Source organism: Saccopteryx leptura, chromosome 2 (genome assembly GCF_036850995.1).
Source record: "Saccopteryx leptura isolate mSacLep1 chromosome 2, mSacLep1_pri_phased_curated, whole genome shotgun sequence".
Lineage (NCBI taxonomy): Eukaryota > Metazoa > Chordata > Mammalia > Chiroptera > Emballonuridae > Saccopteryx > Saccopteryx leptura.
In genome coordinates, this window is record NC_089504.1 from 42,872,253 (window position 1) to 42,884,625 (window position 12,373).

The window sequence follows — 12,373 nt, forward strand, 5'->3', positions numbered from 1 at the left end:
AAAAAAAAAAAAAAAAAAATCAACCAACCAACCAACCAACCAAACAAACAAACAAACGGTCTTTCCTTCAATTTTACCAATATTGCAATTATTCTGAAACAACAACCCTACGTAGTCACTCTGTTTGGAAATGCAGTCCTGCACAGGGTGTGCAGCCCAGTAGGCTGGCCACAGGGCACGAGACAGGAGCCCCAGGACTGCATGCATCTCTGTAGGACTCTATGACCTGCATTTCTCCTAGTGATGGCCCTGCAAGGCAAACAACCAGAACAACAAAAACCTAAGCTGATTTTTCCAAGACTGTTCTGTTTCTAAGGACCCACATGGAGTTTATCATTCACTTTGCTATTTTAAAAAATTGTCAGAGGGTTACCTCTGAGTCCTGACCACAATATGGCTTTTCTCAGAAAAACTCCTACTCCTCCAGTTCGAGCTGCCAGTGGGCTCTGTGCAGATCCATCCTTGCTGCATGTTACTGACTCGTCTGGGTCTAATTTAGGCCACAGCACACATCGGGCAGGAACTCTTTAATTCCATGTTCTCTTCAATGTTCAGCAGATTTTGTTCACTCAACAAATGTTAAATGCCAGTAATAACTAACACCTTCTCTCTCTAAATAAAGCACTATTTTGAGACGGTCTATACATGACCATCCTGATTTAATCTTTATTTAGAGAACAGGGGGGAAAAAGTGCCACACACAGATTCTGTCAGCAACGATTGAATTTCAAAGTCTAAAACTAGGTCATGACGACAGGATGGAGGATGTGGGATGCCAAAGAGTCCAGAAGCGCTGAACGAGTCTGGGGACGGTAGCAATCAAGGGTGTCTTCTGCAAGTCTCCTCGAAGAAGGCAGGGGGGAGGGGGTGGAAGAGCTCTCGGTGGGGGGTGGGCACTGAGCTTCTATCTGGGCTCGCCACTAGTATTCACCTCTGCTCTGTTTAGCAACTATCAGCTTTGTCTCTGTGGGCCTTAGGGGTCAGACTGGATGATATCTGAGAAGGGTCTGTTCATTCATCTAAATTATTCATTTATAGAGCACATATTTATAGTGTGCCTACTCTGTATTCAACACAAAGAAAACTATGGCAAACATGGTCCTCACCCTCCTAGAACGTGGGGTGGAGATGTTAATCTAATAATCTCAAAACAAGCATACAATTTTGGTGCCGTAAATGTTGTAGAGGAGAGGTTGATGATACATAAAAATAGGATAGATTTCAAAATATCTAAGAGGCACCAATGAACCATGACTTTCACAATTCTTGGGGCCTGAGGGCTCCATGTTGTGCCTGGAGGCAACTCTTTAGTAGCTGAAGAAAGTGAACTCAGGGTGGTGGCTGTTTATCAACTTCTGCAAAATTATTTTAATTTTTGCAACTAATGTCCCGGCTGAACATTGGCATTGCATAAGATCTTATACTAAAAGGCTTTACTCTGGGTGGAAGGCTGGTAATGGGCTCCATGCAGGAATGACATCTGAGCCAAGACCTGAACAGTAAGTAACAATAACTAAGTGAAAAGAAGAGGAAAATTATTGTAGGCATAGTGGTAGAGCATGTTCAAAGTCTGAGCTAAGAGGGAACAAAATGTGTCTGAAGAGCTTAAAGACGTCCAGCACAGCCAAAGTGCATTAAGCATCAGGAGCCTAAAGGGGCTAGAGCTGGGGAGCTGAATATGGACCAGAACATGCAGGATCTTGCAGGTCAGTGAAAGATTTTATTGAGCCAATGGGAATCCAGTAAAAATCTTAAACTGAGAACAGCACGGCCAGATTTGCATTTCACAGAGAATACTCTGGCCACTGTGTAGAGCAGAGATTGCAGGGGAAACTGTTGGAAGTTTGCTCCTAAGTCATCCAAGAAAGAGGTTGGTGGCTCAGACTAGGATAGTGGTGGTGAGAGTGGAGAGGGTGTATCGTTGTTTGCTTGCTGAATTGGCAACGACAGTCATTCAGTAAGATAAGAAACACTACCATTGGCTTGGGGCATATGAGTGATGGGAGTCAAAATATAGACTGTTGGAATGGGAAAAAGCTGACCATGTTGCGAGGAAGGAGTCACTACAGTATTCAAGAGGAAACCTGAGTGCAGGGGACTGGTCTGAACCAGAAGTATACATTTTCAAGTTATCTTTGTGGCAACGGTCACCGATGCCTGGACTATGGAGGAGACAGCCTAGGGAAGACCAGTGGACTAGAAGGGGGCCTTGAGAAATTTCAAGTGAATGGTCAGCTCTTTGCCTGTGGAGGAGACTAAGAAAGAGTGGCTAGAGTAGATGGGGAAAATGTGGTGGTGTGGTATCAAAGAAAGAGAACATTGCAAGAAAGAGGGAGAGGATGACAATTGTCCCATGAGACGAGCACTGCAAATGCCCGTTGGTTTGATCTCCAGAGAGATTTTACTGAGGGCTTAGTGAGAGCTGCTTTATTTTTCTCTTAAGTTTTTACTTTGAACTAACAGTAGACTCAATTCATTGTATAGGACAGAGAGGTCCCACGTATCCATTGCCCAGCTCCTCCCAATGGTAGCTTGACACAGCTACAATTTCAAAACCAGAAAACTGACTTTGGCACAGTACAATGAACTCACCTATAGACTTGGAAATCAGATTACAGTAAAAGCTTCTTTGATAGGAGCAACGGGACCAGCAGTCAAATTGGAGTGGGCGGGGCAGGGATGGAAACAGAGGCAGGGTGGATAGTAAATATTTATCATATGCTGCTCTGTGCTGGGCATGACACCAGACACTGGGCACCAAGTGGAACCCTGAAGAAACCATCACATCCACAGGATCTGGACAGGGAATAAGGGGAAAAGGAAGCAGAGGATAAAAACATACATCTGGCCGTAGGCAGCAGCGGCAGAGGCCACAGTGGGCTGAGGGCAGGAGCTCTAGCAGTGAGTTGTTAAAAATGTCCTCTGAACTGTAGGCAGTGGCAGGAGAAAGAATACAGACAGAGGAGGAAGCATCAAGTTTCTACCTTCAGGACAGATTTTCCGGGAAGTTTGTCATCCCAATGCCTCTCAGCTTTCCCAGACTGTTAGGAGCAGAAAACCTTTCTGCAATGGAGTCCCAAACATTTTTTACAGCTATTACATGTTCTAATAGAACGTTAGAAGGAACTTCAGCTAGTGGGTTGGAGTAACATTTCTAACAAGCCCATTTTACAGATGAACATACTGAACCCCAAGCTCCAAGGGAGCTCACATTGCCTAACCACATAGCAAGGCCCTCCCTGGATCTCAGAATTCTGCTTTGCTGACGTTTCCATTCTAGTGCCTTTTAGAGGTCCCTCGTTCCTGTGTTGTCCTGGATCTCAAGAAACCGATTCCGTTGCGCTGTCTACATAGTCACTGCTTCTTTTGAAAGTCTGATCATTTTCATTTTTCTAATATCACCCAAGTTGGCTACCCCCAGGTATCAAAGAGCCAACAAAATCATAGGACATGTTCTATATTTGTCTCTCGTTCTGGTTGGTGGATGGCCCACAACCAGAAAAATAAGTATCTGAAACTTTGAGAATAGATTTTACTGCTACTCCACATTCCAATTCCTCCCCCACCTCCGTCATACACACACCCTGGGGACATTCCAAGAAGTTCTGTTTTCAAGGGAAGCAAAAGAGAGGAGGGCAAGGAGGAGATGCAGGAGGAAGGGGCAGCAGGGCCTGCACCCCCTCAGGGCTGCGGTCAGCTTCACTCAGACAGGTTTGTGGGGAGGTTCCCCGAACCCTGCTCCATTCCATCTCAGCCGTGAGACTTAGCGAGCACTGGCTGCTGTGTGAGAGGAGCTGTAATAGGAGGCACTGGTCCTGCATACTAATCGGCCTACTTAAATGACTCTTCATCCCCTCCCTCCAACTGCAACAATCCCCTCTTCGGAAATCGCTGGCTCCCAGTGGAGGAGGCTTGCTGCCATGGCAACCCAGCCTTCCAATGCTGGGAAAACTCACCATAGAGATGTAGGGAGAAAAAATTCCACTGTTGAATTTCCAAAGAAGGGCTCCAAAGGGGAGGGAGAGGAAGAACAAAGGTTTGGGGAATGATATGGTTGAATATGGGGAGCTTCCTGGTTGAGGGCCTTGGCTGCTGTATACAAACATGCATCCAAACACGTAAATCTGCAAAGGAAAGACCAGATAGGGCTGGACACCATGAGACACCACCTACATATTCAAATCACCTCATTCACGGAGTACCCAGTGCAGAAGAATGGGGGTAGGAACAATTCTGCAATAGCGTCTCTAATACAATGTTCCTTATGGATTCACTAAAATATGGTAGGTACAGAGATTGAATAGGCCATGATCAAAATATAGATTTTGTCACTGAGGGTCTCGTTATTGTTTTTGCTTTTCAGAAAATTGTATTTGAAACAGAATTATGCCTGCATTGAAAAAAGAGGAAATACATCAATCGAACATGTATGCCTCTTCACTGAGTTGCTGCAGGAGAGGGGAGAAGCCAGTCAGGTGCTGGTGTGAAGGCAGCCTGCTCCCACCCAATATGACCCAAGGCTTGATGTTGCTAAGGGGAAAGCTGGCAAGCCAACAGCACTTAGAGCCTCAGTATCCCCTTTAAAAGGACAACAAAAACAACAGACAGGGGTGTTTGGTAATTCCCCTCTAAGTCCTGAGAGTCCCTTAGCATTGTCTGAAGCTCAGTCTTTTCTGAAATACTTCAATTCATTCCCTTCTGTTTACCCTGCAGTTCCCTTTTCTTCCTGTTTCTAAAGCAAGGCAGGGCCTTTTGCGTCACGAGCCCATGGCATCATTTCTGAGACACCCCCCCAGCGTTAAGGAGCTGGCACACACAATGTCAAAAGGGGTGTTTCGTTCTCAAAACCAAAGCAAACACACGCACAAATGTTCTCTTTGGGACCAACGTGGGAGAAAGTTTCTAAAGGCCGACACAAGCTGACTGTGTTTCTGACAGTCCCCTTCTCTCAAAGGAGTGGGCAAATTCCGCCATGCCTTTATCTGTGCCTGACAACTCCCAGAAACAAGCCAGGGCTGGGAGCTGGCTTCAGATCCAAGGCAGGAAACCCTGAGAGCAGGAGCCGGCCTGTGCTTGGAGACTGAAGCACTGGAACCCACACAAAAACGGGAGGCAATTGGTTTTCAGATGCAGCAAGTGGTGCAAAGAAAAGCCTCATTCAGTCGTATTAAATAAGATACACAACAATGTCACATTCACCTCTCTCCCTCTGATGACATTTTTGACACAAAGACTTTGTAACATGCTTGACTCCCAAGCCCTGGCTTTCAAGGTGACATCTGACAAATCTTTTATTCATTTCTTTTCCACAAATATTTATTGAACACACTCTGCCAGACGCCAGAAATACAAAGATGAGTATTTGCCTGGACTTCTTTTAGAGAGTATTGGAAATAATAGCAATCTCTTAACATTTGCAACTTACTTCCAGTTTCCAAAGCACTACACACATCATCTGATTTAATCCCTGGGACCAGCCTGACTGCGTTAGATAAAGCCTATGCTGCCTGAGCAAGAAATGAGGGGCGGAAAACCCCCAACAAAAGATGCCACCAGGCTCTGGTTGGGTAGTTCAATTGGACAGAGCGTTATCCTAATACACCAAGGTTGTGGGTTCAATCCCTGGTCAGGGCACATACAAGAATGATCCCATGAATAAATAAATAAGTGAAACAATAAATTGATGTTTCTCTATATCTCTTTTCCTCTCTCTCTAAAATCAATAAAAAAAATTTTTTTAAAGATGACATCTAGCCCTGGCCGGTTGGCTCAGTGGTAGAGCGTCGGCCTGGCATGCAGAGGTCTCGGTTTCGATTCCCGGCCAACGCACACAGGAGAGGCGCCCATCTGCTTCTGCACCCCTCCCCCTCTCCTTCCTCTCTGTCTCTCTCTTCCCCTCCCGCAGCCAAGGCTCCATGGGAGCAAAGATGGCCTGGGCACTGGGGATGGCTCCTTGGCCTCTGCCCCAGGTGCTAGAGTGGCTCTGGTTGCAGCAGAGCGATGCCCCAGAGGGGCAGAGCATCGCCCCCTGGTGGGCAGAGTGTTGCCCCCTGGTGGGTGTGCCGGGTGGATCCCAGTCGGGCGCATGCGGGAGTCTGTCTGACTGTCTCTCCCCATTTCCAGCTTCAGAAAAATATATATAAAAAAAAAAAAGATGACATCTGTCCTGGCCGGATAGCTTGGTTGGTTACAGCATCATGCTAAAGCACAGAGGTTGCTGGTTCGATCCTCAGTCAGGACACACACAGGAGCAGATTGATGTCCACATCTCTCTCTCTCTCTCTCTCTCCCTTCCTCTCTCTAAAATCAATAAAATAAACATTAAAAAAATGAAAAGATGTCATCAACATTGGGGGATGCCATCCTTGATTTAACCAGCTCACTTTGAACTGGGAACTTTAAGTGCTAAAAGTGCATGTTCTCTGGGTGCCACCGCACAACGCTTTCTGGGTATAACAGAGCCTCTTGGGAGATTAAATAAATTAGCTTTCAAAAAAATCTTTGAAAGTGAGGACACTTTATTCAGAAAGGAAATTGGCTTTACTTTCAAAGAAGACTGCAAAGAAGATATTTTCAAAGTGATGGCTTAATGAGGTAGAAGGAGTCCTGGCCAAGGAGTGAGAAGGTTGGAAGCCTGGTCCTACTCGTGCCTTCTGGAAAAGAAGGAAATTAGGGCAGATCGTTTCTAAACTGCACAAAATTCTGCATGATTTACCAGGTTTGTGTGCAATTATATGTGTTGTTCAGCAGTTCCTAAAACATGTTTGACAAATACAATTTTAGAAATAATGCAACTGAATGTTACTTATATGAGTATTTATTTAATTTCCAAGACTGGCTGAATGTCAAGAACTAAATAGTATTTTCAAGGTCTTTTCACTTTGAGCTCTCCACTCACAGGTACAATAGGAATAATAAGAATGAAAAGCATAATGCCTGGAACAAAATTGATATTTCATAAATATTTGCTTCATAAAGACATGAATGACTGACTGAATGAATAAGGAACAGATGATTCTAGGTAGCAAAGAACAGAATTTTGTCATGGTGACAAACTGGAGATTGCAAAAGGATATCCCTCTGAGAAGTGTATCAAAGTATCTTGTGCCAAAAACAAAAGGCGTGTTACCAAGAAACAAAACAGTGCCTTGGGCAGAAGTAGGGTGGAATGGGTGGGTACATCTGTAGAACTTTTAATTTTACTATTTTAGTCCCACTATTGTTTTCTTAAGGTTAGTTTGTTGATTTATTGCTAAGTAGCCAAGTTGCCTGTGTTCTCTGATCCTAGAGATTTCCATTTGGAAAATCAGGTTACTCCTGTCCCAGCACCAAGACAGCCTGATTCTTTGCAGATAGACCCAAGTATCAGATTTAAATCCAGACTCCCAGCTAATATCAAAGGCATTTGTCATTTTAGGTCATTTTCTGTCAGACATACTACTTATGGTACCTTCAGCACCTTGGCATTTTGGCCTGTGGGTTGGCACACTGACAGGGCCCCCAAGGTTATGTCAACCTGCCTGTTGTGTAGATGCACATTCAAGGACTTGACATCTAGACATCTCTCTCATTAAAGAAATCCTTGGTGGCCTTAGCCAGTTGGCTCAGTGGTAGAGCATCAGCCTGGCATGTGGAAGTCTCGGGTTCAATTCCCAGCCAGGGCACACAGGAGAAGGGTCCATCTGCTCTCCACCCGACCCCTCTCCTTTCTCTCTTTCTCTCCCTTATCCTCCCGCAGCCAAGGCTCCAATAAAGCAAAGTTGGCTCAGGTGCTGAGGATGGTTCCACGGCCTCCGCCTCAGGCACTTGAATGGCTCCGGATGAAACAAGAGCAATGCCCCAGATGGGCAGAGCATCACCCCCTGGTGGGCTTACCAGGTGGATCCCAGTTGGGCACATGCAGGAGTCTGTCTCTCTGCCTCCCCACTTCTCACTTCGGAAAAATACAAAAAAAAAAAAGAGAGAGAGAGAGAGAGAGAGAGAGAAAAACCCTTGGCTACAGTCATGGAGGTCTGTCTATAGCACTTCTCTTGCCTCTGTTTGCTGTGGCTATGTTTCCTGGGACATGTACAGTGTAACCCTGAGATATGAGCAGATCAACATATGATTTTTTTTAAGATACGAGCTGCAACTCGGTCCGTATTTTTGTTCAAGATCCAAGCAAAATTCCAAGATACATGTCATGATTTGGGAAGCTGCTGCTAGTTGGTGCATTGGCGCATGGGTCCAGTATCAGCAGCACAACACCAGCATCTCGTTCTTTCTCACATGTTACCCTCAGAATTAAGTCAAATCTCGTGTGCTGTACTCGTTCTTGCATCATTTTTGCATTTTTTACTAACTCTTTTTATGTGCTATCATGGGGTCGAAGAAAGTGAGTGTAAAGGACAGTGGTGAGAGGAAGAAGAGAATGATGTCAATAGAAGTAAAGCAAAAAATAATAGAAAAACATGAGCGTGATGTATGAGTGATTGAACTGGCAAGGCTGTATGACTGCAATACATCTACAATTTGTACCATCCTTAAACAAAAGGATGCCATCAAAAGCGCAAATCCAGCAAAAGGAACTACAATTCTGTCCCAATTAAGGACAAATATCCATGAAGAAATGAAGAAGCTTCTGCTGGTGTGGGTGAAAGAGAAAGAGCTGGCAGGAGATACAGTGACGGAGACTGTAATAAGAAAAAAAGGCACGTATTATTTATGGCGACTTGAAGAATAAAGAATAATCAACCTCAAAAGAGGCAGCAGAAGATACCTTTAAGGCAAGTCACGGCTGGTTTGAAAATTTCAAGAAGAGATCTGGCATCCACTCGGTGGTGAGGCATGGTGAAGCTGCGAGTGCTGACGTTAAGGCAGCTGAGGAGTACATCACACGTTTTGCTGCACTTATTGCAAAGGACGGTTACATCCCCCAGCAAGTGTTCAACTGTGACGAAACAGGATTGTTTTGGAAAAAAATGCTCCAGAGGACTTTCATCACCACAGAGGAAAAGAAGTTGCCAGGCCATAAACCCATGAAGGACCATCTGACCCTTGCATTGTGTGCAAATGCTAACAGTGAATATAAAGTAAAGCCACTGCTAGTGTATCATTCTGAAAATCCTCGAACTTTTAAAACTCACAAGATTCTTAAAGAAAAACTGCAGGTTATGTGGCGCACCAATGCTAGGGCATGAGTTACATGGCAGTTTTTTATTGAATGGGCAAATCTCGTCTTTGGTCCTGCAGTGAAGAAATATCTTCAATAAAATAAACTCGCAATGAAAGCATTACTAATCCTTGAAAATGCTCCAGCCCACCTACCTGGTCCTGAAGATGACATTCTCGATGAGTTCAAATTCATGAAAGTCTTCTACCTCTGACCCAACACGACTTCAATCTTGCAACCTATGAATCAGCAGATCATTTCCAACTTTAAAAAGCTTTACACAAAGCACTTGCTCTGCCGCTGCTTTGAGGTGACTGAGAATACAATCTAACCCTTCGAGAGTTTTGGAAAGATCACTACAACATCGTGATATGTTTATGCATTATTGACTTGGCATGGCAAGAGGTTATAAGAAGAATCTTGAACTTGGCATGGAAAAAGTTATGGCCTGATGTTGCAGACAGGGACTTTGAAGGATTCGAACCAGAGACTGAGACCGAGGTAGAAGCATTGGAGGACATTGTGTCCCTTGGAAAGTCGATGGGTCTGGAGGTAGATGAGGGTAACGTAAACGAGCTAGTCAAGGAACATGAGGAGGAACTCTCAACTGAGGAGTTGAAGGAGCTACAGATGATGCAACATACGGAGCCTCTGCAAGAGATTAGTAGAGAGGAGGAGGTAGAGTTGGAGGAAGTGATTTCTACAAGTAAAATTAAAGACATGCTGGCAATGTGGGAGAAGCTTTCAAGTTTTATTGAAAAGAAACACCCAGAAAAAGATTCAATCGATTGTGCTTCAGCACTTTTTTAATGACATTTGTTTGTCACATTTCTGTAACATTTTAAAAGGCAGGCAAAAGCAAACCTCTTTGGATAGATTTTTATTCAAAAGTCCTGCAAGTGAAAGTGCCACAAGTGCAGCCAAAAAGGCAAAAACAGGTGAAGATTAAATGAAAAATATGTAATGTTAAGCTTAGGTTAAGTTTAAAGTTAAGAAAGTGCATTTTTTTACAATTAAGTTTTTGTGGTTTCATTTTAAGTAAAGAAAGTGCAGCTTTAGTTTTGTTTAAAGTAAAGAAAGCACAGCTTTAGTTTTGTTTAAAGTAAAGGAAATGCAGTTTTAGCTTACATTCAGTGTTAAGAAAGTGCAATTTTAGTTTACTTGTCTACAGTGCCTGCATCCCTTCCTCCCTCCCTCCTCCTCCACCATTCACCTCCATTAGCTGCACTTGTCTGTCTCCAAGGTAAGAATACAGTACTAAATAACACTTTTTTCTTTTATTTCATATATTTTGTTATTCATTGGTAAAGTATACATGTGTGTTTCTTAATTAAAAACGTCTTTTTTCAAAATTTAGATTGGTTTGGGAATGTTTCACAGGGCTGGAATGGATTAAATTTATTTCAGTTATTTTAAATGGGAAAAATTTGTTTGATATATGAGTTGACTGATGAGCTCAGTTACAGAACAAATTAAACTCGTATCTCAAGGCACCACTGTATTCATATTTCTTCTGGATCTTGTCAACTCCTTTCAAGATATAGCTCAGGCTTCTTGATAGCACTCTATGAAAACTCCTAATCCATGAGAACATCTAGCATTTACTCTTTCTGATAAAACTATTTAATCAGATTAAACTTTGTGGTATTATCACTTTATGAATATACAGTACTTTGCATTTCTAAGTAAATTAAAAGGTCTTCTACATTTGCGATCATATTACAATATATCTGTATTAAAGTAACATGCTGTATACCTTAAACAATATTTGTCAAATTCATTTGATTTTTTTTTTTTTCTTTTTTCATTTTTCTGAAGCTTGGAAACAGGGAGAGACAGTCAGACAGACTCCCGCATGCGCCCGACCGGGATCCACCTGGCACGCCCACCAGGGGCGACGCTCTGCCCACCAGGGGGCGATGCTCTGCCCATCCTGGGAGTCGCCGTGTTGCGACCAGAGCCACTCTAGTGCCTGAGGCAGAGGCCACAGAGCCATCCCCAGCGCCCGGGCCATCTTTGCTCCAATGGAGCCTTGGCTGCGGGAGGGGAAGAGAGAGACAGAGAGGAAAGCGCGGCGGAGGGGTGGAGAAGCAAATGGGCGCTTCTCCTGTGTGCCCTGGCCGGGAATCGAACCCGGGTCCTCCGCACGCTAGGCCGACGCTCTACCGCTGTCATTTGATTTTTTAAATGATTTTATTTATTGATTTTTAGAGAGAGGTAAGAGAAAGGGGAGGGGTAAAGAGGAGTGGGAAGCATCAACTCTTAGTATCTGCTTCTTGTGTGTACTTGACCTGGCAAGCTCAGAACCAGCAATCTCAGCATTCTAGGTTGATACTTTACCCACTGCACCACCACAGGTCAGGCAAATTCATTTGATTTTTTTAAAAAAAATAAAAACTCATATAGGATGGGGACCATACTGATACATATCTGTGTCCCCACAAGGCCCAGAGGGGGCTAAATAAGCATTTGTTAATTAATGATAATAAATAGATGATGAATTTAAGGAAGTAATTGTGGCATTTAAAGAGTCGAATTAGAAATCCACAACTTAGGCAAATATATAGTATTGATTATATGTGGACCAGAATTGTAAAAAGAATAAATGTTTAGAAGTTCCACCGTCAAAATTCTTCCTGTAAAAATAAATTAAAATCTGTATTGTCTGCCTGGTAAGTATTATTTAGTAGTGGTAAGTTAAACAATAGAAGAAATGGTTTAGGGAGAAAAGTAGGCACAGAATTATCTCCTCACTTGCACCATTGCTTAGCTAATGCTTCTGCTCAGAAAAATAACCTTTAAACTGCTCATCTTGGTGTTACGGATTTTTATTTTTAATGCTTCGTTACCCTTTGATTCCTCAAAAATGAATCATGAGTCACATATGTGTGTGAAGCGAAGAGGGGAATACAAAGAAAAGGAAAAAGAAAGGACAGAAGAAAGAATTTATTCACTGCCTTCCTCAAGGACCGGCGTTCCACTCTCTGCACTGGGTAGACATCACTACTGGCATTTTCCTAACTTAAAAAGCAAAACAGAGGCGAGGGTTCTTATCCCTTTATTTCATAAAACTGAGTCACAAGCCATGTGCCTGAGTTATCTAAATGTAGTCTCTGGGTCATTTCTCCCACCCAAACCAGATTTTTTTGCCAGGCACCAATGAGAGCCGTTCCGATTTAACCAGATGCTTGGTTGACATCAAACTGCACTGTGCCCTTTCAG

General features: G+C 43.5%; 1 protein-coding gene across 1 annotated transcript in view; it reads right to left on the minus strand.

Annotated features, from left to right (window-relative positions):
• Positions 1 to 12,373, minus strand: part of NTRK2 (neurotrophic receptor tyrosine kinase 2) — a 311,995-nt gene that overhangs the window by 28,059 nt on the left and 271,563 nt on the right.